At 37.8% G+C, this 23,205-nt stretch overlaps 1 pseudogene; it reads right to left on the bottom strand.

The window, feature by feature from the left end:
• Nucleotides 1–5,334: 5,334 nt before the first annotated feature.
• LOC140522914 (RING finger and CHY zinc finger domain-containing protein 1 pseudogene) lies at nt 5,335–6,272 on the bottom strand (annotated as a pseudogene).
• Nucleotides 6,273–23,205: the final 16,933 nt, after the last annotated feature.

Raw genomic sequence — 23,205 nt, 5'->3', positions numbered from 1 at the left:
ACCTGATAGAACTGTTTCAAACTTAACTATACAAAATATAGTTCCTAACAAAGAGTGCCTTGAAAGTAAACGTTAGTATGTCCCCTGCCTATCTTGACATCAGAGAGAGACAGTGAGAGAGAGAGAGAGAGAGAGAGAGAGACAGAGACAGAGACAGAGACAGACAGAGACAGAGACAGAGACAGAGACAGAGAGACAGGAGAGACAGAGAGACAGAGAGGCAGAGGAAACAGAGAGATAGAGAGAGAGAGAGAGAGAGAGAGAGAGAGAGAGAGAGAGAGAGAGAGAGAGAGAGAGGAAGAAAGGTGGTTTCTCTAATCTTAAAAAAAAAGTTTTTCTTTTGGGTGAAGTGTTTTGCTTTCCTAATAAGAATAGTGATGACAGCTGGCATTTATGTAATACTTTTGAGTTTTCAGAGTGCTTTACATACATAGTATCATTTGAAGTTCACCACAGCTCTGGGAAGGTATAGGCTCAAAATGCCTTGGTCGCTTTCCCATGGTGATCTAGCTACTTTCAGAAAGAAAATTTGCACTCAGGTCTTCTTCACTCCCACTCCATCACTTTCTCTGCTCTGCCAATCTACTTCTCTAATTAAAAAAATACCTGAGTCAAGAAGACCAGGGTTCAAACCCTGCTTTAGACACACACTAGCTGTCTGACTTTGGGAAAGTCATTTAAGCTTTGAGTGAAACAAACATTTCTTTTAGACTGAATTGCAAGTCTACATACCTTGAGAGAATTTCCATATGGGGAGTTCCCTAGATGAACAGGAATGAAATCATAGGTCCAGATGCCCCTAAAAATATCTTCAAAGAGCATCACATAGCTTATTTATGCTTCCCTTTTAAGCCTTGTCTGTGCCACAGAGGGTATGTGGCCTGTTATATTTATTCAAATGCAATCACTTATTAATAGACAAAATTATACTTTCATTATTAGTCATTCTCCTCTGAAACATATACACTCAAGCATCACAGTCCAGTGTTATATCTTTAAGGGTAGCTTTGCTGAATATGTGCACATGTGAAAGACAGTAGGAATATGGTCAGGCAAGAGGAAAAATGAACTTAGTTTTGTCTGTATCTTTTTTCCTGCTCATTAATCTGCAACAGAGATTGAAAGGGGTTTAAAAATTGAGAAACTGGGGTAACAAGAATCTCAGAGATCTTGGCAATCTGATGAAATAGTAGCTCCTATATGAATAATGACTAAGCAGCTTACCCATTAGAGTTTCTAAACAGTATACATATGAATTTGTATATATACATATATATATAGCTGTATATATATGTACACACACATACATATACACATACATTATATATAGATGATGACTAAGCAGTCTAGCCATTAGTTTTGAAACAATATGCCTATACATATGTGTATCTATGCATAGATACATACATATACACACACACATATATAGATGATGACTAAGCATTCTAGAAAGTTTCAAAACAGTATAATACACATGTGTGGGTATATACACATATGTATGTATATATATACATATATATACATATATATGTATATATATACATACATGTGTATATGTATGGCAACTCTGCAGTCTAGTCAATTGAGTTTCAGAACAGTATACATGCACATGTGTGTATATATACCCCCACACACACACATATATACACACATATACATATGTGTATATGATTACTAAGCAGTCTAGCCATTAGTTTCAAAACAGTATGCATGTGCATACATGCATGCATATACATATATGTATATATATAGATGATGATTAAGAATTCTAGTCATTAGAGTTTCAAAACAGTATACACACATATACGTACGTATAGCAGTGTCTCTTCTCCAGGATGTCCTTATGCCCCCACTCCTCTCAGTTCCCTTTTAAAATATTATTTAAAATTCTTTTTTCATAGAACGGTGCAAATGACTGATAAAAGTTTAAAGTATTGTCTTTCTCAGGGTTAGTTTGCATTTAGATAGGGATCAAGACATTAAGCCAAAAGGATGAAATTCTGACAGCAGAATGCTGCCAACATAAGAGAAGATCTTGGGGGTCATTGGGATCTTCCCAGTGCCTTTAAAATCACACTGAAGAGGCAGTCCCTTATAACATCTATATGTCAAACTGATTGATCATTTTACAGAGATAAATGGGGGGGAGGGGAATCTCATGTAAAGAAACTGTAAAAGGCCTTTAAGTGACAACATAAACTTAAGATAATACTTTGGGAAAGAATTTAAGGTTTTAGTTTCTCTTTGTCTCTGCATTTCTATGTTTTCACTTCTATAAGAATAATCCAGAAAATGAAAATTCTGATATGTTAAAGCATAGCTTGTAAACTTAAATCTGCTCAGTCATGGATCCATAGCTCCAAAGCTAAAGGACTTGAGAGATTATTTATTTCGTTCCTCTACCTTCAGAATAGAGAATCCAGTGAAATGATGCATGTAAAATGCTTAGCAGACTTTAAAGTCCTTTATACAAATGCCAATTATCATCATCATCATTATCATTTGTATTATTATTTTAAAATGAAAGCATCAAGTAAAAATTAGATTATAATGAACTAACTATAAAATATTTTTCAAAGCGCTTCAATGGAAAGAAAAGTGAACTTGTAGTCAGAAGACCTGGGTTCAGTTCCTGGCTCTGATGCTCACTATCTGAGTGGCTAAATCATTTAACCTCTCTGTGCCTCAGTTTCCCCATCTGTAAAGTGGAAGGAATGATACTTAACTATCAAACTCACAAAGCTGAGTAAGCTATTCTACAAAATGAGGGTATTGGACTCAATGAATTCAGGTTCCTTCTAGTTCTATATCTATGATCCTATGATTTATAAATGAGCTTATTATTTAAATGAATGCTTATAGTGGTAAAGAAGAGATAAAAGAAGTCATAGACATAAATTAGGATTCTATTTCTGTTACTGCTCCTTGCTCTTTCTAGTTATAATGTTCTCAGTTATTCTCTTCCCTTACGTAAGATAAAAAGTTTATTTTTAACTAACCAAAAAAGGTTTTAATGAGTTACAATTATTTATCCTCCATGCTTTTAAGATAAAAATACAGACTGTATACTATAACTAGATGATCATTTCTCAGCTAAAGAGTGTCTCTCTACCAATGCTTGGTTCAGTAGGGAAAAAAAGCTGGCAGTAACTCAACATTTTTAAAGCTGACAATTGTGGTAAGAGCTGGTCAGAAAAAATGTCAAATTTCCGCAGAGTTTATAACCAGTAGATCAGTCCCCATGAAATAACCTTTTAGGAAATAATGAGCCTATGGAAATGGGCAAAAATCAGTAGCATAAATAACTGATAAAATCAAACTGACCTTCTGTAATATGCACTGATGTATGTACCTTCAGAACAGTTCTTTCAGGATCTCTTTTTACCATTTGCACAGTGGTCAGGTACAGGTCCTATTGAAATACTGTCATATTCAGTTTTGTTTCCTAGCTTCAAGTATCTTTTCACTTTAATCCACCTCCCATTCCACTGCAAAACTGATTTTTCTAAAGCACAGAGCTGACCAGAGTACTCACCCCTTATTGGATATACTCCAGTAGTCTCCCATTACCTCTAGAATAAAATATAAAATACCTCTGTTTGACTTTCAAAGACATTCCAACCTGGCCCCTTTCTACCTTTCTATTCTTATCATTTGTTTCCCTCCATTTATTCAAGGATCCAGCTACGGTGGACTACTTGATGTTCCTCATACACTATACTCCCTATCCTTACTCCATGCTTTTCCCTTAGTGTCCCTCCTCACCTTTGCCTCCTGGCATCCATCAAAATTCAACTCAAGTCCCACTTTCTGTGTAAGTCATTTCTCAGTCCCTTCTAGTCCTACTTTCCTCTGGGATTTCTTCCATCCATCTATCTATCTATCATCTATCTATCTATCCATGATCCATCTGTCTGTCTATCTATCTATTTATCTATCTATCTATCTACCTATCATTGTTTGCATTTTGCCTCTTTGGTAAGTTCTTTGAGACCAGGAACTATGTACCTGACTTTCGTCAGCCCAGTTCCTAACACATGAGTACTTGCTAAATGCTCCTGTAGTCTAGTCTGATTGCTATTTCTTTGGTGTTCTTGACAACTCCTAACAATTCCTCTTGGTTTTAACCATTTGGTTGACCTATTATCACACATACCTCTAGATTTGCTCTTTTCCTCTCTTTGTCATACGATCATTGATCAAGAAGGGACCTCAGAGGCCATCTTTTCCAAAACCCTCATTACAAAAATAAGGAAACGCAGACTTATGGAGGTTGGATGACTTGGCTAAGGTGACTCAGGTGGAATCTGAACTCAGTCTCTTTTCACTGTTCTATGTTGCCTCCCTATTTCCGGCTTTCACTTTATTTAAGGTTCTCCTTTTAAACTCTGATTCTTGCCATTAGTTTCCTTTAAAAACTTTTGAGGCCTTTTGCATAGTTAACTCTTTGTTCTAAGATTTCTCTTAATGGAAGGGTTAAGTATACCTATAGGGACAACTAGGTGGCACAATGGATAGAGTATCAGACCTGGAGTCAGGAAGAACTGAATTCAAATCCAGTCTCAGATACTTACTAGGTGTGTTACTCTGGGTAAGCCACTTGAACCTGTTTGCCTCAGTATTCTCATCCAAATGAGCTGGAGAAGGAAATGACAATCCACTCTAGTATTTTTGCCAAGAAAACCTCAAATGGGGTCATTGTGAGTTGAACACAACTGAAATGACTCAACAGCAACAAGTGTTCCTACACTGGTACATAGCCAGCCATCTCCAGGAAAAAAAAATCTGCCTTATCCTCTTTATTTTTTTTGACTATGCCAAGAGTTTTTTATGCAATGTTACATTAAAATACACATTTATAGCCTTCAAAAGGGACTACTTTATGAAATTCTAAAGTTTATTTGAACAATAAGATAAACCCTAGTCTTATGATACAGCCCTTAAAATAATTTTAATGTTAAGCACAGTTCTATTAAGAACTATTTATAGACTGTGGATGCACAGCTTTGCTTAAGAGGAAATGCAGTGAAATTATACATTTGAATAATCACTTTCAAAGCAGAGTGTCATCTGGGTCCTAAGTAACACTGAAGGAGTTTCCACTCAACTGGAGAGCTCTACTTCTTGCCCAGTGATATAAATGATGACAGTTTCATTGGGAGTCGGTTCAGGGAATCCCCATAGTGGGAGGTTATGTTGTGCCATGAACACAAACATAACACTAATGTTTGTGACAGCATAGCAACAGGACACTAGGGAATGTCTCTTATTTCAGAAACAAGGGTGAGTGAGTCTTTGGAGACAGTCCTTCCTCGGCAGTCTTAGAAAGGCTGGTCACAGCTGTTCTAGAGGAATTCCACACCCTCCATGTCGGGCAGTGTCATAAGACTCACAGCTCCTACACCTCATTCCTAATATGCAAAACCAGACTGTAGAGTGGGCACTGTGATCATCACAGAGAATCTCCACAGTCATATTCTGATATTCTGTTGGCACTGGAACTTGTGCTACTTCATTATCCAGCTGTCACCAATGGTGAGTCACATCTGGAGCAGAGCCTGTAGCTCCCTTTGAACATTTCTTCATAACATGCTCTGTGTAGAAGATGCTCACATGGCAAGGCATGAGTAACTACACGGGACCTATGAATGTTCTTTAAGCATATGGGACAGTTCTGCCTGGAGACATTCTCGTTGCCCTTGTGATGACCTTGGACACTCAAGGATAGGCACAAGTTATATTTCAAACAATGAAAAAAATTCTTCCTTCGGACCAGTCCTACAAATTCCACCCTTCCCACAACGGTACTGCTTCTTGTCTTTGTCAAAGAGGTGGCAAAATTCACAATAATACTCTCCAAACACAGAACTACACTCTTCACAAGTGTGATGGGCATTCTGAACGTTTCCTCACCCTGCACACGGTACTTCTTTCACTTGAAACTGGAGCAGACGATGACCTTCGTGGTTAACTTGGTAAAACCACAGCCAGGAGGCTTGAGGCAGCATCCGCGGCCGTAGCGCTCCCAGCCTGGCACGCTCGTGCCCGACTGCCCCCTCCATCTCCTCTTCCCCCTCCCGTCCAGCGCCGGGGTCCGAGGCCAGGGAGATCAGCCGGGGCCGCTCTAGGCGACTGGCCGGCAGGCCACGTAGCTTCATGGGTCCGCGGGCGCAGCGGGGAGGCTTCCCTCTCTGTATTTCTGAGCCGCTTCCTCTCTCTATACGTAAGCAGTCTTGGACACTAAAGGACTGATGACAAAGGGTGTGAATCATAGCACTTAATCAATTAACCCACCAACAGATATTGACTAAGCGACGCCACTGTGCTAGGAACTTTGGGATACAAAGAATAAAAAACTAAAATTAAAATTAAAAAAAATATTCTAAAGAAGCATCTATTCTATCAAGGAAGATGATATGTAGCACATCAGCATATACGTGATAAATTCAAAGTAAGCACAAGATAGTTAAATACAAGGTAGGTTGGGAGGGAGTGTACTGGATGTAAATATATTTTGGTTGAATTAAAAATGCAAATAAAATGTTGCCGTCACCCACTATTATTAAATGCCTTGTCAGTTTTGATATAAATTAAGCATCAGGAGGTGGTAATACAATGTGATTTAGCTGAGTGCAACAGGGAGATGGGGATAGTGAGAAGGCACTAGTTGACTTGTTCTTGCACGCTGTGTGAAGTCCCAGTGTATGTGTTGTATGGCAAGACAAGCTTGAACAAATTTATGTGTTCACTCATGCAGTGAAACTCTCAATATGTTGCAGTTAGTTTTGTTAGTTGTAATCTAGGCATCACTTGATAAACATTGCCATTGTTTCTACTACTGTTTTCTCAAGTGTTTTGTATTTTGACTGTTGGTTTGCATTATTTAAATTCTTGGTATGCCTCAACAATGTGTCAGTCCTCTGAATAGTTCTGTTAGGCATGTAGGAAACTTACTTAAATCTCATAGGCAAAGCAAATGAACCCTATTTTGGTTGGAGGAGATGAGAACTTGGCTCTTGACTTGTACAGTCCCACTTGTGTTAGACTACTAACTAACTAGATATGTGCAACCTGTCACAAGTCATCAGTTTAAATCCACCAGCATTTATGCACCAGGTACTGATTAGTCCTGGAAACTATTTTTTTTTCTTATTGCTGTTTTACCCTAGGTTGGTTTTAAGAAAAAAGTAATTATTAAAGTGATAGATAAAAATTGGTACAGGTTTTCTTATCTGAAAGATAGAGTTTTAAGAATTCTGTGAGATTAAAATTCTATTTGTGGGTACTAAGAAAAAGAAGGTGATGCCATTATGAGAATGTTAAGTAATAGTTGAAGGAGAAACACGGAAATATTTTTTTTGCAATGATCAGAACCTTTTAAAGAAACTACAAAGCAGAAAATTGTTTTAAAATCATCAGAGATCTTATCAAAACTTATGATTTCTAAAGGTGATTAAAGATCCATTTCTTGGATACAAATTTAGAATTCTTCCTGGGAAACTTAATTCCTGTGGATTTTTCTAACCCTTGGCATGGGGCAGGCAGCAGGACAGGAGTCCAAAGATCCAACAACTTTATTGTTTTGGATGTATTTTTTCAGGTAATGTGATTAGCTCTGAGAATAGTTCTAACTAGATATGGAAAGGCAATACTGAAACCAACAGAGTGCAATTTTAACTTTTTAACTGAATACTTATTATTGAACATTTCAAAGGGACGTTCTACAGGCAAAATACAATCATCAAGGGTCAAATTTTAGGTGAGTTAAATGACCTAAAATATTAAACTGTGATTACCATGAAAATTGCAGGTGATTGAACAAAATCTGAAGGAATAGTTTGAAATAAACACAAAAGAAGAACCAGAAATTTTATCTATTTTCATGGATGTTACAGGAAAAAAAATCTAGTTGTCATCCTTATTGCCATCCAATGTAATAATATGCCAAGTTAAGTTTGATTTATCCTATATTGAATGTAAAATTAGTTATTATCACTGGTTCTGAATAAGCAATCTCCATTTTAGTGATTAATAAAGACAACCAAAGTACAAAAGATGAGACCTTTCTTTTTTTTTTTCAATTTACGGAATAAAAAAGGTATTTCTATAACATAATTATATAATAAAAAAGATGACTGCACACGAAACTGCAAATCTATTATGTACAACTTTTTACTCTTTTAAAATATATAGTAGTTCTCATGTAAATTTCTTTTTTTCCTTCTCTCCCCCCACCCTAGAGATGCCTACTATTAGACACAAATATGTATGTACTTGTAAAATCATTCTATACATACTTTTATTTATCAGTTCTTTCTCTGGATGCAAATAGCATCTTCCTTCATACGTCCTTTCTAGTTAATCTGGGTACTTATAATAGTCAAGATGACTTATTCACTCAAAGTTGTTCTTAAAAAATATTGCTATAACTGTGTACATTTAGATCTTCATTATTTCATGCAAGTCCATTTATGTTTTTCTAAGACACCAAGTTCATCATTTCTCATAGCACAGTTGTATTTCACCACAATCATATACTATAACTTGTTCAGCCATTCCCCAACTGACAGGCATCCCTGCAATTTCCAGTTCTTCGCCACCTCAAAAAGAGCTGCTATGAATATTTAAAACATATAGGTTCTTGTCCCTTTTCCTAATCATCTTTGGAAATAGACCTAGTAGTGGTATTGCTGGTTTAAAGGGTATTTGCAGTTTTTTTTTTTTTACTGCTAAAATACATACTTGTAGTAATATTTTATTTTTTCCCCAATCATATGTAAAAATAATTTTTTTTATTTAACTTTTAACATTTATTTTCACACAATTTTGGGTTACAAATTTTCTCCCCTTTTATCCCCTCCCCCCCCAGACCCAAGCTTTCTAATTGCCCCTGTGACCTATCTGCTCTCTCCTCTATCCTCCCTCCCTGCCCTTGTCTCCGTCTTCTCTTTTGTCCTGTAGTGCCAGATAGCTTTCTTGACCCCTTAACCTGTATTTCTTGTTACCCAGTGGTAAGAACATTACATTTGGTCCTAACACTTTGAGTTCCAACTTCTTTAGCTCCCTCCCTCTCCATCCCTTCCCCTTGGAAGACAGGCAATTCAATATAGGCCATATCTGTTTAGTTTTGCAAATGATTTCCATACTAGTTGTGTTGTATAGGACTAACTGTATTTCCCTCCATCCTATCCTGTCCCCCTTTACTTCTATTTTCTTATGGTCCTTTCCCTCCCCATGAGTGTCGACCTCGGATTGCATTCTCCTCCCCATGCCCTCCCCTCTATCCTCCCCCCCACCCCACTTGTGCCCTTGTCCCCCACTCTCCTGTATTGTGAGATAGGTGTTCCTATCAAAATGAATGTGCATTTTATTCTTTCCTTTAGTGGAATGTGATGAGAGTAGACCTCATGTTTTTCTCTCACCTCCCCTCTTTATCCCTCCACTAATAAGTCTTTTGCTTGCCTCTTTTATGAGAGATAATTTGCCCCATTCCATTTCTCCCTTTCTCCTCCCAATATTTCTCTCTCACTGCTTGATTTCATTTTTTTTTTAAGATATGATCCCATCCTCTTCAATTCACTCTGTGCACTCTGTCTCTATGTATGTGTGCGTGTATGCATGTGTGTGTGTGTAATCCCACCCAGTACCCAGGTACTGAAATGTTTCAAGAGTTACAAATATTGTCTTTCCATGTAGGAATGTAAACAGTTCAGCTTTAGTAAGTCCCTTATGACTTCTCTTTGCTGTTCACCTTTTCATGGTTCTCTTCATTCTTGTGTTTGAAAGTCAAATTTTCTTTTCAGCTCTGGTCTTTTCATCAAGAATGCTTGAAAATCCTCTATTTCATTGAAAGACCATTTTTTCTCCTGAAGTATTATACTCAGTTTTGCTGGGTAGGTGATTCTTGGTTTTAGTCCTAGTTCCTTTGACTTCTGGAATATCCTATTCCATTCCCTTCGATCCCTTAATGTAGAGGGTGCTAGATCTTGTGTTATCCTGATTGTATTTCCACAATACTTGAATTGTTTCTTTCTAGTTGCTTGCAATATTTTCTCTTTCACCTGGGAATTCTGGAATTTGGCCACAATGCTCCTAGGAGTTTCTCTTTTTGGATCTCTTTCATGCGGTGTTCTGTGGATTCCTTGAATATTTATTTTGCCTTCTGGTTCTAGAATCTCAGGGCAGTTTTCCTTGATAATTTCATGGAAGATGATGTCTAGGCTCTTCTTTTGATCATCGTTTTCAGGTAGTCCCAGAATTTTTACATTGTCTCTCCTGATTCTATTTTCCAGGTCAGTTGTTTTTCCAATAAGATATTTCACATTATCTTCCATTTTTCGAATCTGCACGGTATGTTCTGAGATATCTGTCTTTCTCATAAAGTCCTTAGCGTCCATCTGTACCATTCCAGTTTTGAAAGATCTATTTTCTTCAGTGAGCTTTTGAATCTCCTTTTCCATTTGGTTAATTCTGCTTTTGAAAGCATTCTTCTCCTCACTGGCCCCTTGTACCTCCCTTGCCAACTGAGTTAGGCTAGTTCTCAGGGTGCCAATTTCTTCAAGATTTTTTTGGTTCTCCTTTAGCAGGGAGCTGATCTGCTTTTCATGCTTCTCCCTCATCCCTCTCATTTCCCTTCCCAGTCTTTCCTCCACCTCTCTAACTTGATTTTCAAAACTCCTCTTGAGCTCTTCCATGGCCCGAGCCCATTGGGTGGGCTGGGACACAGAATCCTCGATTTCTGTGTCTTTGCCTGATGGCAAGCATTGTTCCTCCCCATCAGAAAGGAAGGGAGGAAGTGTCTTTTCTCCGAGAAAATACCCTTCAATAGTTTTATTTCTTTTGCCTTTTCTGGGCATTCTCCCCAACCAGTGACCTGACCTCTGAATGTTCTCCTCACACCCACCTCGCCTCCTGGTCCTCCCAGCCAGCGTTTGGGGACTGAGATTCAAATGCTGCTTCCCGCCTTAGGGTTTTTGGCGGGGGCAGGGCTGCTATTCAGTGTGAGAATTAAGTTCAGGTGGTCAGGGGCAGGGCCGCCTCTCTGGCTCAGTTCCCTCAGGGGGTTTATGCACAGACCTTCCACAATGGATCCAAGCTCCCGCCCGTTTGGGGAGCCCCTGTCTGTAGCCGCCTCTCAGCTTCTATCTCCTGGGGGGGCCTGAGCCATGGGGGCACCCCACTCCCCTCTCAACCCGCGAAAGAGACTCTCTCACCTACCCCCGTCAGTCACCTGTTGGTGGGGGGGCTTGTGCCGCCGCTGGAGATCCCATCCCCGTAGCCCACTCGGATCTTTTCCTCACGGTGTCGTGGCCGCGGCAGGGCTGCCCTCCGCTCCCCGTCCCGGCGCCCAGTCCATGGCGCGAAGGACCCCCCGGGAGAGGTTTGCAGGTCTCTCCGGAACAGAACTCTCCCTCGCTCCAATATTCCGTGGTCTCTGGGTGCAGAATTCGCCCTGGGTTGGTCCCCTCTAGCCGTTCTGTGGTTTGTGGGTTCGGAGCTATGTGTATGTGTGTCTTTCTACTTTGCCATCTTGGCTCCGCCCCTATTTGCAGTTTAATAACTTTGGGAATATGCTTCCTGCTTTCCTTATAATTTTGACTGCATTGGTTTTGTTTGTGCAAAACATTTTTTAATGTAATATAATCAAAATTATTCATTTTACTTCCTGTGATCCTCTCTATCTCTTGTTTGGTCACAACAAGGATGAATTTGACAGGTAAATTTTTCCATGTGCCTATAATTTTCTTATGATTTCTATGATTCTACTTTCTAAATGATATCTAAATCATGTCCCTGTTTTGGCTTTATCTTGGTATATAGTGTGAAACACTGGTTTATACCTACGTTCTACTGCTTTCCAGTTTTCCCAGCAATTTTTGTCAAATAATAGGTTCTTGTTCCAAAGTCTTGGATCTTTGAGTTTATCAAATAGTACATTACTATGATCCTTTTCAGCTGTGTGTGTACCTAATCGAATTCACTGATTCACCACTCTTCTTAACCAATATCAGATTTCTGGTTTACTTTTGATTTTGTATTGGGGCATACTAGTGACTTTTTCTCTGTATCTTCTTGAATCTCTAAGAAACCTGCATGCTAATATTCTGGAGTTTGTCCAAAATATGTTTAAGGTAAAGAAGGCTACAGAAGGAACACAGGAATAGGACATGTAGATAGGTTTTAATCTATTAAACTATCAGACATCTTTTAGAAAATGGAAGGAAATTACTTAGTCCTTTGATCTAACAGTTTTCAGGTTATGTGTTCTTTAAAAATGAAAAACAATGGGTGGACTTAATGCAGTGGGCAGTATTTTCACTGAAAACAGAAGATTCAGACATGAAGAGTGCTCTATCCAGAGACTTTTAAATGCTATAAACCAGTGGCAAGCTGCCTGAAACTGTGCTTGTGATTTATATCATCTTGTAAAATTTGTACTTTAATATGACCTCGCACTCAAGTAAAATTTAGTTACCACTTGTACTAACTATGTATATTGGGGTAGGCTGGGAGAAATGGTTACTACCTGAGAGGAGAGAAAACAAGTATAGTTCCTGAACCCCCTAATGTGCTTTCCCTCTATGCTTACATCCAGAAGTGATTATATCAGTCCATGGCTCATGGGTCCTCATTTCTACTAATTATTTCCCATTCAAACCAGAATAAGTGATGTCACATCATACATAAAGTGAAGGATATTTGTGTAAAATAGAAAGCAAGCTAAATAACAGTCTCCTGTTAATCAAGCAGCAACAATGCTCACTTCTCAAAGTATGATGTTGCAAAACAGCTCACTCTTTATCTTTAGCTCAGTGGGTGAAGGAGACAGGCAGTTTCATTTACAGTATGAAGATTAAAGGTCAGCACTGGAAACAGTCTGTTCAGGCATGTCCTATTCCATCTTGAAAGGCTGTGTGTTTCTCAGTGCAGCAATCAGAACAACATTGAAACTATGAGACATTTTGAGATTACTGATTTTTGGCACTACAACCAAATAAACAATAAAACTCTTAAGAGCATGGTATCTAAACAAAGCAATCAGATTATCACCATGTCAGCACCAGTTCTAGTTGCCATTTCTTTTTTCCTTCTCTCTCATTAGTTTATCATGGGCTTTTCTTTTCCATGTCTCATCCCATAATGAGATTCCTATCTTCCTTTCAAACTAGGTAGATTGAAAATTGTGGAACTCCACACAGGCTTCTGGGAGATGTAGTTGTCTAAAAGACAATGAATTGGATACACTTCCTTTTCCTAAGTAAAGGACCCAAGATTATGATCTTTGATGGAAACATCTTTCCCCTTTTACCTTTGAGTAATGGTAATGGAAAACAAACTCAAGTTCCTCCACAACATCTGCCTCCTTTAGAGAGTGAGTGAAGTAATTGTTGGATGCTCAAGAGGCATAATAGTTGCTGGAGTATAGAGAAAGGTAATGAATGTGGAGACTGGTTTTAGTTCAGAGTATGAGAGTATGATAATCAAAGGTTGTGAGCTTTGTGTTTTTTGCCTGGAAGGATTGAGTATGGACTGGAAAGGAGCAGGAAAGATTGCAAGATGTTTGGAAATGTTGTCTACATTGTGACTTTAACTCTCTTTCCACTATGTTGTTATTATGGCATATATTTACATATGCATATACCTGTAGTATGTCTGTGTGTTCATAGGAGTCTCTAATGGAATTCTTTTCATGGTTGCAAATTTAGTCTCGTACTGAATATTTGAATTATGTCAGCTCACTTTGCTTCTATCCATTCTCAGATATATCAGAGGATAGCTTCTGGGGGGACACAGGACAACCTTGCATTGAGTCTCAATCATTTGTTACAGACAGCTAAAAGATGATTAAAATGTTTGGCCTTATTGGCCCATATTTTATGCCTATTATTTTCAATTTTGGCTACTCGATATTTTCTAAAGCCTTTCTGAAGATTTATTTCATTTGATTCTTGATGTTCAGTTAAAGCAGTTTGCCTCCAGTTCAAACCCCACTTCAGCTAAGTACTTTAAAAAATACAGAGGATACATGAGTTCTGCAAGATTTAGTCTCTCGCTGGGAAGCAGGGGAGTAAAAACAGGCCTCCAAGCCTTCCATCACAGGTGCCATCTGGCAAAAATTCTCCTTGATGGCTCATTTAGAACTTCAAGAAATCTTGCTCAGATTTAAAATTCTCATTACAGTCTTTGCCAAAGCATCTCAAATGCAGAGAAACCTTAACTCTAAAAAAATGAAGAAACTGATCAGGGAGACACACCACTCAGAGCAGAGAATTGAAAATGAAGGCAAAAAATGTGACACGGAGAAAATACTAGCCCATTTTGTCAGACTGTTGTCCTCTGAAAATATACAGGTGTTATGACTCTCATTAGGGTTTTTCTAGGTCTCTTTCTATACAGAACTGCATTTTATTTTTCCTTCAGGATAGAGGTCCCACTCCAATTTACAGAGAGGCAAGGAATAGAGCTGCTAAAGATTTTTCCTAACATTTGCCACTTTCTTCAACCTTTGGAATGAATTCTATGTGAACTCAGAGTTTTATAAGTTACATGTTCTCTCTGTTCTTGTACAATATTGATCTTTTTCAATTCTTTTTTTCCCTTCCTGCCAGAAGAAATGCATATCTCCATTTCTGGCTTTTGTCCTAAATGGCCATTTTTAATGGTAGGTCAAAGAGTTCATTCAATTTCATCCAGAAATACTACCTTTTGTCATTAAATTAACCTTAGTACATCTTAGAAGGTGTAGTGGCTTCTCATTTTAACCAATCCCCTTCTCTCCCATCTATCCTCCTGCTAGGCTCTAGTAAGAATTTTGTTGGTAGATAAATCTTTTTACTTGCAACAGTCTTGTCCTATTCCCCCCTCACACCACTCCCCCACCATGCTTCCCCCTGCCAAGAATTCTGGTGTACCTAAATCAAACATGTTTTCCAAAAATCTCAGTGAATTTTCTGCATTTTTATTTACTTATTTTTAGTAGAATGTGGTTTTCTAATCTCCATTACATTTTCTATAGAAATCTTGTAGCATTTTTTTTTCTAAAAGGATCAGGAAGTAAAGCCTCAGTAGTTACCATATATAAGAACCATTTTGGTGATCAGATTAGAGCAATATTGCTCTAATTATTTTTGTCATATCTTTTATAATGATAGTGGATGATGGCTCCAACCAAAGATGAATATACTTACATTTTCTTACTGAGTTAAAGAATGCTGTGTTGCTCAGATGTTGGTGGCATCAGGGGCCATCTTTATAACGACTTTGAATGGAAAACAATTTTAGTAGGAATCTTCTTCCTGAAAATAAAAAGGGTTGTGTTTAAATTTATATGTGAAAGAAGTACAAGAATACTATTAAGATGAAAATTCAACATTCTGCATGGTATAAAAGAATGAAAGGATGTGCCTAGAAGCACTGGAGGGTCTAGCAGTGGCATCATCCTCTCTTGTCATCCTAGTTGTATGTAATCATAGGCAGGCCAATTAACTTCTCAGAATTTCAGCTACCTCAGCTGTAAAATGGGTAAATAACATCTGTAATACATATAGTACCTCACAACACTATTATGAGAATCAAATGAGATTTCATATATATATATGTATATACTTAGTACTATGTAAATATGTTATATTTAATAATAGAATATTCTCCTTAGTTATATGTTTCCTCTCCCTCTTCAAATTATCTGTTAACTTCTATTAATCATTATCTATTAACCTCTATTAATTGTCTATTAACCTCTCTTTTGTGCCTTCTCCTTTTTGTTTATAACAGTTCAACTCTAGCTTAGCCCCTTTCAGCTCCTAACTGGCTTATTGCAATAACCATTTAACTTTCCTAGCTGCTAATGCCTGCTCTTTCCTCTCAGGTTTTATATCCCCTCTACTTGGCACAGTTCCAGAAAAAAGTAAGTGCTTAATAAATTCATATTGACAGATTATATCCTTTCATTTAATATAAACTTCTTGAGGTCAGAGATTTTCCATTTTGTCTTTGAGTCTTCAGAGCATAGTATGTTGATTTGCATCTTTACTATCGTTCAGTAGTTCAGTCACGTCTCATTCTTTCTGACCTTTTCAACCATATTATCCATGGGGTTTTCTTGGCAAAGATATTAGAATGGTTTGCCATTTTCTTCTCCAGTGGACTAAGGCAAGCAGAGATTAAATAACTTGCCCAAGGTACTACACAGCTAGTGAGTGTCTGAGGACAGATTTGAATTTAGGTCTTCCTGACTCTATGCCGAGCATTGTGACCACTGAGTCACCTAGCTACCTCCTTGATTTGCACATAATATATGCTTAATATTTGTTGGATTGGGTTAGTTATTAAGCCAAAATCAAATCTTCTCATGCCGGTGATCAATGATACTTTACTTCAATGATTATGAGGTGACAGCAAACACTATTAATTTGAACTTAATACTTTTATAATTCATTGGCTAATTAAATAAAAATGAATAAAATATTATCAAGTGCACTGGACACTGTAAAATTTATTCAATTGGATCTTTTTGGAATAGAAATCATCATTTAATGGCTCCTTTTTGGATTAATTAGATAAGGAGAGAATGCAGATCTCTCATCTTCTTCCAAATACAGTTTAAAAACTTTTTTTTTTTTAATTTATTTATTTATTTTTTAATTAATTTTTTTATTTTTTTAATGTTTAACAATCACTGCCATACAATTGCGATTTTATCCCTCCCCACCCACCCCCCACTACCTCCCTCCCTCCCCTCGACTGCATACAATTCTGTATAGATTCTACATATACTTTCCTATTGAGTATATTTTCACTATAGTCATGCTATGTAGTCAGACTAAGATAAATGAAAGAATCCGTATAACAAATCAAAACATGATACACAAACAGATACACATACACAAACATGATCTGCTACATTATGTAAGTGACTTCCATATTTCTCTCTCTGAGTGTGGAAGGCATTTTGCCTTGAGGTCCACCATTGGGATTTTTTTTTTTTTCCAGAAGTTCTTGTGTTATTACAAAAATCTAAGTCTACCAGAAAAAACTCTCACACACTGTGGTTGTTGCTGTGCATAAAGTTCTCCTGGTTCTGCTCCTTTCACTCAGCATCAGGTCATATAAGTCCTTCCAGGCCTCTCTGAAGTCTTCTTGTTCATCATTTCTTATGGCACAATAGTACTCCATTACATTCATATACCATAATTTATTCAGCCATTCCCCAATTGATGGACATCCCCTTGACTTCCAGTTTTTGGCAACTACATAGAGTGCTGCTATAAATATTTTTGTACATGTGGGACCCTTTCCCATTTTTATGATCTCTTGGGGATATAGTCCTAGTAGCGATATTGCTGGGTCAAAGGGTATGCATATTTTTGTAGCCCTTTGGGCATAGTTCCAAATTGCTCTCCAGAATGGTTGGATGCGCTCACAGCTCCACCAACAATGAATTAGTGTTCCAACTCTCCCACATCCTCTCCAGCATTTATCATTTTCTTGTTCTGTCATGTTTGCCAATCTTATAGGTGTGATGTGGTACCTCAGAGTTGTTTTGATTTGCATCTCTCTAACCAATAGTGATTTAGAGCATTTTTTCATATGATTATAGATAGCTTTAATTTCTTCCTCTGAAAATTGCCTGTTCATATCCTTTGACCATTTATCAATTGGGGAATGACTTGTATGATTATACATTTGGATCAGTTCTCTATATATTCTAGAAATGAGGCCTTTATCCCCGAGCTTAGCTGTAAAAATTTTTTCCCAATTTACTACATCCCTCCGGATTTTGGTTGCATTGGGTTTGGTTGTGCAAAAACTTCTCAGTTTAATGTACTCAAAGTTATCCATTTTGCATTTCATAATGCATTCTATCTCTCCTTTAGTAAAGAATTCTTCCCGTCTCCATAGATCTGATAAATACACTATTCCTTGCTTCTCCAGTTTGTTCATGGTATCAATCTTTATACCTAAATCATGTACCCATTTGGACTTTATTCTTGTGTACGGTGTCAGGTATGGGTCTATGCCTAATTTCCGCCACACTGTTATCCAGTTTTCCCAGCAATTTTTGTCAAACAATGGGTTCTTATCCCAGAAGCTGGGGTCCTTGGGTTTATCAAACAGAAGGTTGCTATATTCCTTGCCTACTGCATCTTGAGTGCCAAGTCTATTCCACTTGTCTACCTCTCTGTTTCTTAGCCAATACCAAGTGGTTTTGATAATTGCTGCTTTATAGTACAGTTTAAGGTCTGGTAGCGCTAGGCCACCTTCCCAAGCATTTCTTTTCATTAGTCCCTTTGATATTCTGGACCTTTTGTTTTTCCAAATGAATTTTGATATTATTTTATCCAGCTCTAGAAAGTAATTGTCTGATAGTTTAATTGGTATGGCACTAAATAAGTATATTAATTTGGGTAGAATTGTCATTTTTATTATATTAGCACGGCCTACCCATGAGCAACTAATGTTTTTCCACTTACTTAAATCTGAGTTTATTTGTGCAAAAAGTGTCTTGTAATTGTGTTCATATAGTCCCTGGGTTTGTTTTGGCAGGTAGACTCCTAAGTATTTTATACTGTCTACCCTAACTTTAAATGGGATTTCTCTTTCTATCTCTTGCTGTTGAACTTTGTTGCTAATATATAGGAATGCAGAGGATTTGTGTGGGTTTATTTTGTACCCTGCAACTTTGCCAAAGTTGTTTATTAATTCAAGTAATTTTTTACTTGAATCTCTGGGATTCTCTAGGTAAATCATCATATCATCTGCAAAGAGTGATAACTTAGTTTCTTCTTTGGCTATTCTAATTCCTTGAATATCTTTATCTTGTCTAATTGCTACAGCTAACATTTCTAGTACCATATTGAATAATAGTGGTGATAATGGACAACCTTGTTTCACCCCTGATCTTATTGGGAATGCATCTAGCTTATCCCCATTGCATATAATGCTTGCTGAAGGTTTTAGATAGATACTGCTTATTATTTTATGGAAAGTTCCCTTTATTCCTACGTTCTCCAATGTTTTTAGTAGGAATGGATGTTGTATTTTGTCAAAAGCTTTTTCTGCATCTATTGAGATAATCATGTGGTTTTTGTTAGCTTTGTTGTTGATGTGGTCGATAATGCTAATAGTTTTCCTAATATTGAACCAGCCCTGTAGTCCTGGTATGAATCCTACCTGATCATAATGTATTAATCTCGTGATAAGATGCTGTATTCGTTTTGCTAAAATCTTATTTAAAATTTTTGCATCTATATTCATTAGGGAAATTGGTCTATAATTTTCTTTCTCTGTTTTGTCTCTTCCTGGTTTGGGTATCAAAACCATATTTGTATCATAGAAAGAATTTGGGAGGACTCCTTCTTCCCCAATTTTCAAGAATAGTGTATGTAGTATTGGAATTAACTGTTCTTTAAATGTTTGATAGAATTCACTTGTGAATCCATCTGGCCCTGGAGATTTTTTCCTAGGGAGTTCATTGATGGCTTGTTCAATTTCTTTTTCTGAGATGGGGTTGTTTAAGTATTCAACTTCCTCTTCTGTTAATCTGGGCAATTTGTATTTTTTAAAATATTCATCCATCTCGTTTAGATTGTCGAATTTGTGGGCATAAAGTTGGGCAAAGTAGTTTCTAATTATTGTTTTAATTTCCTCCTCATTGGAGGTGAGTTCACCCCTTTCATTTTTAATGTTAGTAATTTGGTTTTCTTCTTTCTTTTTTTTGATCAGATTAACCAAAGGTTTATCAATTTTATTAGTTTTTTCATAAAACCAACTATTGGTTTTATTTATTAATTCAATAGTTTTCTTTATTTCAATTTTATTAATCTCTCCTTTGGTTTTCAGTATTTCTAATTTGGTATTTACTTGGGGATTTTCAATTTGTTCTTTTTCTAGCTTTTTCAACTGCAAGCCTAAGTCATTGATCTCCTCTTTCTCTATTTTATTTATGTAAGCATTCAGAGATATAAAACTTCCCCTAATAACTGCTTTTGCAGTGTCCCATAAGTTTTGGTACGTTGTCTCACTATTGTCATTCTCTTGAATGAAGTTGTTGATTGTTTCTATGATTTCTTCTTTAACCCAATCCTTCTTTAGAATTAGATTATTTAGTTTCCAATTGATTTTTGGTTTCTCTTTCCATGGCCTTTTATTACATGTAATTTTTAATGCATTATGATCTGAAAAGGATGCATTGATTATCTCTACCTTTCTGCACTGGATTGTGAGATTTTTATGTCCTAGTACATGGTCAATTTTTGTAAATGTTCCATGTACCGCTGAGAAAAACGTATATTCCTTTCTATTCCCATTTAATTTTCTCCAAAGATCTATCATATCTACCTTATCCAGAGTTTTATTTACCTCCTTAACCTCTTTCTTGTTTATTTTAAGGTTGGATTTATCGAGTTCAGAGAGGGGGAGGTTGAGGTCCCCCACTAGTATAGTTTTGCTATCAATTTCTTCCTTCAACTCCCCCAACCTCTCCTCTAAGAATCTGGATGCTATACCACTTGGAGCATACATGTTTAGTAATGATATTGCTTCATTGTCTATGGTGCCTTTTAGTAGGATATAGTTTCCATCCTTATCCCTTTTGATTAGATCTATTTCTGCTTTTGCTTTGTCTGAGATTAGGATTGCTACTCCTGCCTTTCTTACATGAGCTGAAGCACAATATATTCTGCTCCATCCTTTGACCTTTATCCTATGTGTATCCCCCCGTTTCAAATGTGTTTCTTGTAAGCAGCATATTGTTGGATTATGGCTTTTAATCCATTCTGCTATCCGTCTCCGTTTTATGGGAGAGTTCATCCCATTCACATTCACAGTTATGATTACAATCTGTGTATTTCCCTCCACCCTCTTTCCCACCATTTGTGCTTTTAACTCTCCCGTCTCCCTTCCCCTCCTCAATAGTATTCACTTTTCTCCCCCTCCTCCTGCAGCCTTCCCCTCCTTCTTTTAGCCCCCCTCCCTTTTAGTCCCCTTTACTCTTATTGCTTCTTTCCTCCCTTTTAGCCACCCTCCCCTTTCTTCCCCCTTCCCCTCCTACTACCTATAGAGCTAGTTAGGATTATCTGCTTAAGGTTATTGTTCCCTCCTTTGAGCAAATCAGATGAGAGTACCTCTCAAACAATGCTCATCTCCCTCCCCTCCTTCCCTCTACTATGGTTTTGTACTTCTTCCTGTGATATAATTTGCCATTTTCTGCTTCCCCCTTTCCACACCTCCTATTACATTCCCTTCTCATACTTAAATCATATTTTTGCCATGACATCATTTACTTTATGCCCGTTCCCTCTACATATATCCCTTTTATCATAATAGCTGCACAGTTCTCAAGATTAACAGGTATCATCTTCCCTTACAGGGAGGTAAACAGATTGCCCTAATTGAGTTGCAAGTTTTTGTTTTTGTTTTTTCCCCTCTGTTTACCTTTTTATGATTCTCTGGAGACCTGCATTTGAAGATCAAATTGTCTATTGAGTTCTGGTGTTTTGGTCAGGAAGCTCTGGAAATCCCTTATTTCGTTGAATGACTTTCTCCTTGCCTGAAATGTTATGCTGAACTTTGCTGGGTTGTTGATCCTCGGTTGGAGTCCCAACTCCTTTGCCTTACGGAATATTGGGTTCCAATTCTTTCGATCTTTTAATGTAGAAGCTGCAAGGTCCTGTGTGATCCTGACTGTGTGACCTTGATATTTAAATTGTTTCTTTCTGGCTGCTTGTAGTATTTTCTCCTTCACTTGATAGCTCTGGAATTTGGCAACTATATTTCTTGGGGTTTTGAGTTTGGGATCCCTTTCCGGTGGGGAACGGTGGATTCTTTCGATGACTATTTTGCCCTCTGAGTCTAGTACTTCTGGGCAGTTTTCCTTGATGATTTCCTGGAAGATATTGTCCAGACTCTTTTCTTCATCATGGGTTTCTGGCAAGCCAATAATTCTTAGATTTTCTCTCCTGGATCTATTTTCCAGGTCAGTTGTTTTTCCAATTAAATATTTTAGATTTTCTTCTATCTTTTCATTCTTTAGATTTTGTTTGACTGATTCTTGTTGCCTCATTGAGTCATTAGTTTCTACTTGCCCAATTCTAATCTTGATCGTATTGTTTTCTTCAGTTAGCTTTCGCATCTCCTTTTCCATCTGTCCAATTTTTCCCTTTAAGGAGCTATTTTCTCCATTTAATTTTTGTACTTCTTTTTCCATTCGACCAATTTTCTCAGTTAGGTTTTGGGTTTCCTTTTCCATCTGATCAATTTTCCCTATTAGGTTTTGAGTTTCCTTTTCCGTTTGATTAACTCTTCCTTTTAGGGAATTATTCTCTCCGGTTAATTTTTGAACTTCCTTTTCCATTTCTTCAATTTTCTTTTTCAGATTGATGTTCTCATCAGTGAATTCTTTTTTTATGGTTTTAAAATCATTGGCCAGTTTTTCTTTTATATCCTTCTTCAGACGTTCCAGGTAATCTAGTTGTGCTTGCGAGAAATTCATAGTCCCATCTGAGGTTTCAGATGGAAGTACAGTCTCAGCTCTGACCTCTTTGGTGTTTGTGTTTTGGTCCTTATCCCCATAGAAAGATTCTATGGTTCTTTCACTTTTCGTCTGCTTTTTCCGATTCATGATGTTGGCTGAGTGTTGTAGCTTTTGGTTCTTTCAGTCAGAAGATACAGATCTTTTAAGTTGAGTTGATGTTTGTCTAGGCTAAAAGCAGGCTTTTTTTTGTTGTTGTTGTTTCCCAGATCAACCCTGGGTTTAGCTTGATAGGTGTGTGGGAGGTGTGGTCTGGTCTCAGGCTATCTCCTCAGCTGGCCTGAGGCAAAGGCAAGGTCCGGGGGATGGTGATCCCAGCTTCCCTATTGTCTTCCCTTTTCCCCTGGAGGGCTGGGGCACGCCTAGAGGCTAATGCGTGTTCCCGCCCCTCCTGGGGCTCGTCTCCCGGGCTGCGGCTTGCTTGGGTCTCAGTGCGAATTTTTCTCTGCCCTGGGTCGTCTGTCCCTCCAGATAGCCTCCACCACGGTAGGAAGAATCCCCCTTTGCCACCTCTCCAGCCTCTGGTGTTATGAGACCACCCGCCCCCTTCTGCTGCTCCCACTGATCCAGGATCAATCTGGGGAAGAATTTTATGGTTCCCTCACGGTCATCGGGGGGGAAGGGAGAGCACTTACTGATCACTCCGGCATCCCAGCTTCTGGATGTTCAAGTAG

This window comes from Notamacropus eugenii, chromosome 2, assembly GCF_028372415.1.
Source record: "Notamacropus eugenii isolate mMacEug1 chromosome 2, mMacEug1.pri_v2, whole genome shotgun sequence".
Classification (NCBI taxonomy): domain Eukaryota; kingdom Metazoa; phylum Chordata; class Mammalia; order Diprotodontia; family Macropodidae; genus Notamacropus; species Notamacropus eugenii.
This window is presented reverse-complemented; position numbering and strand designations above follow the sequence as displayed.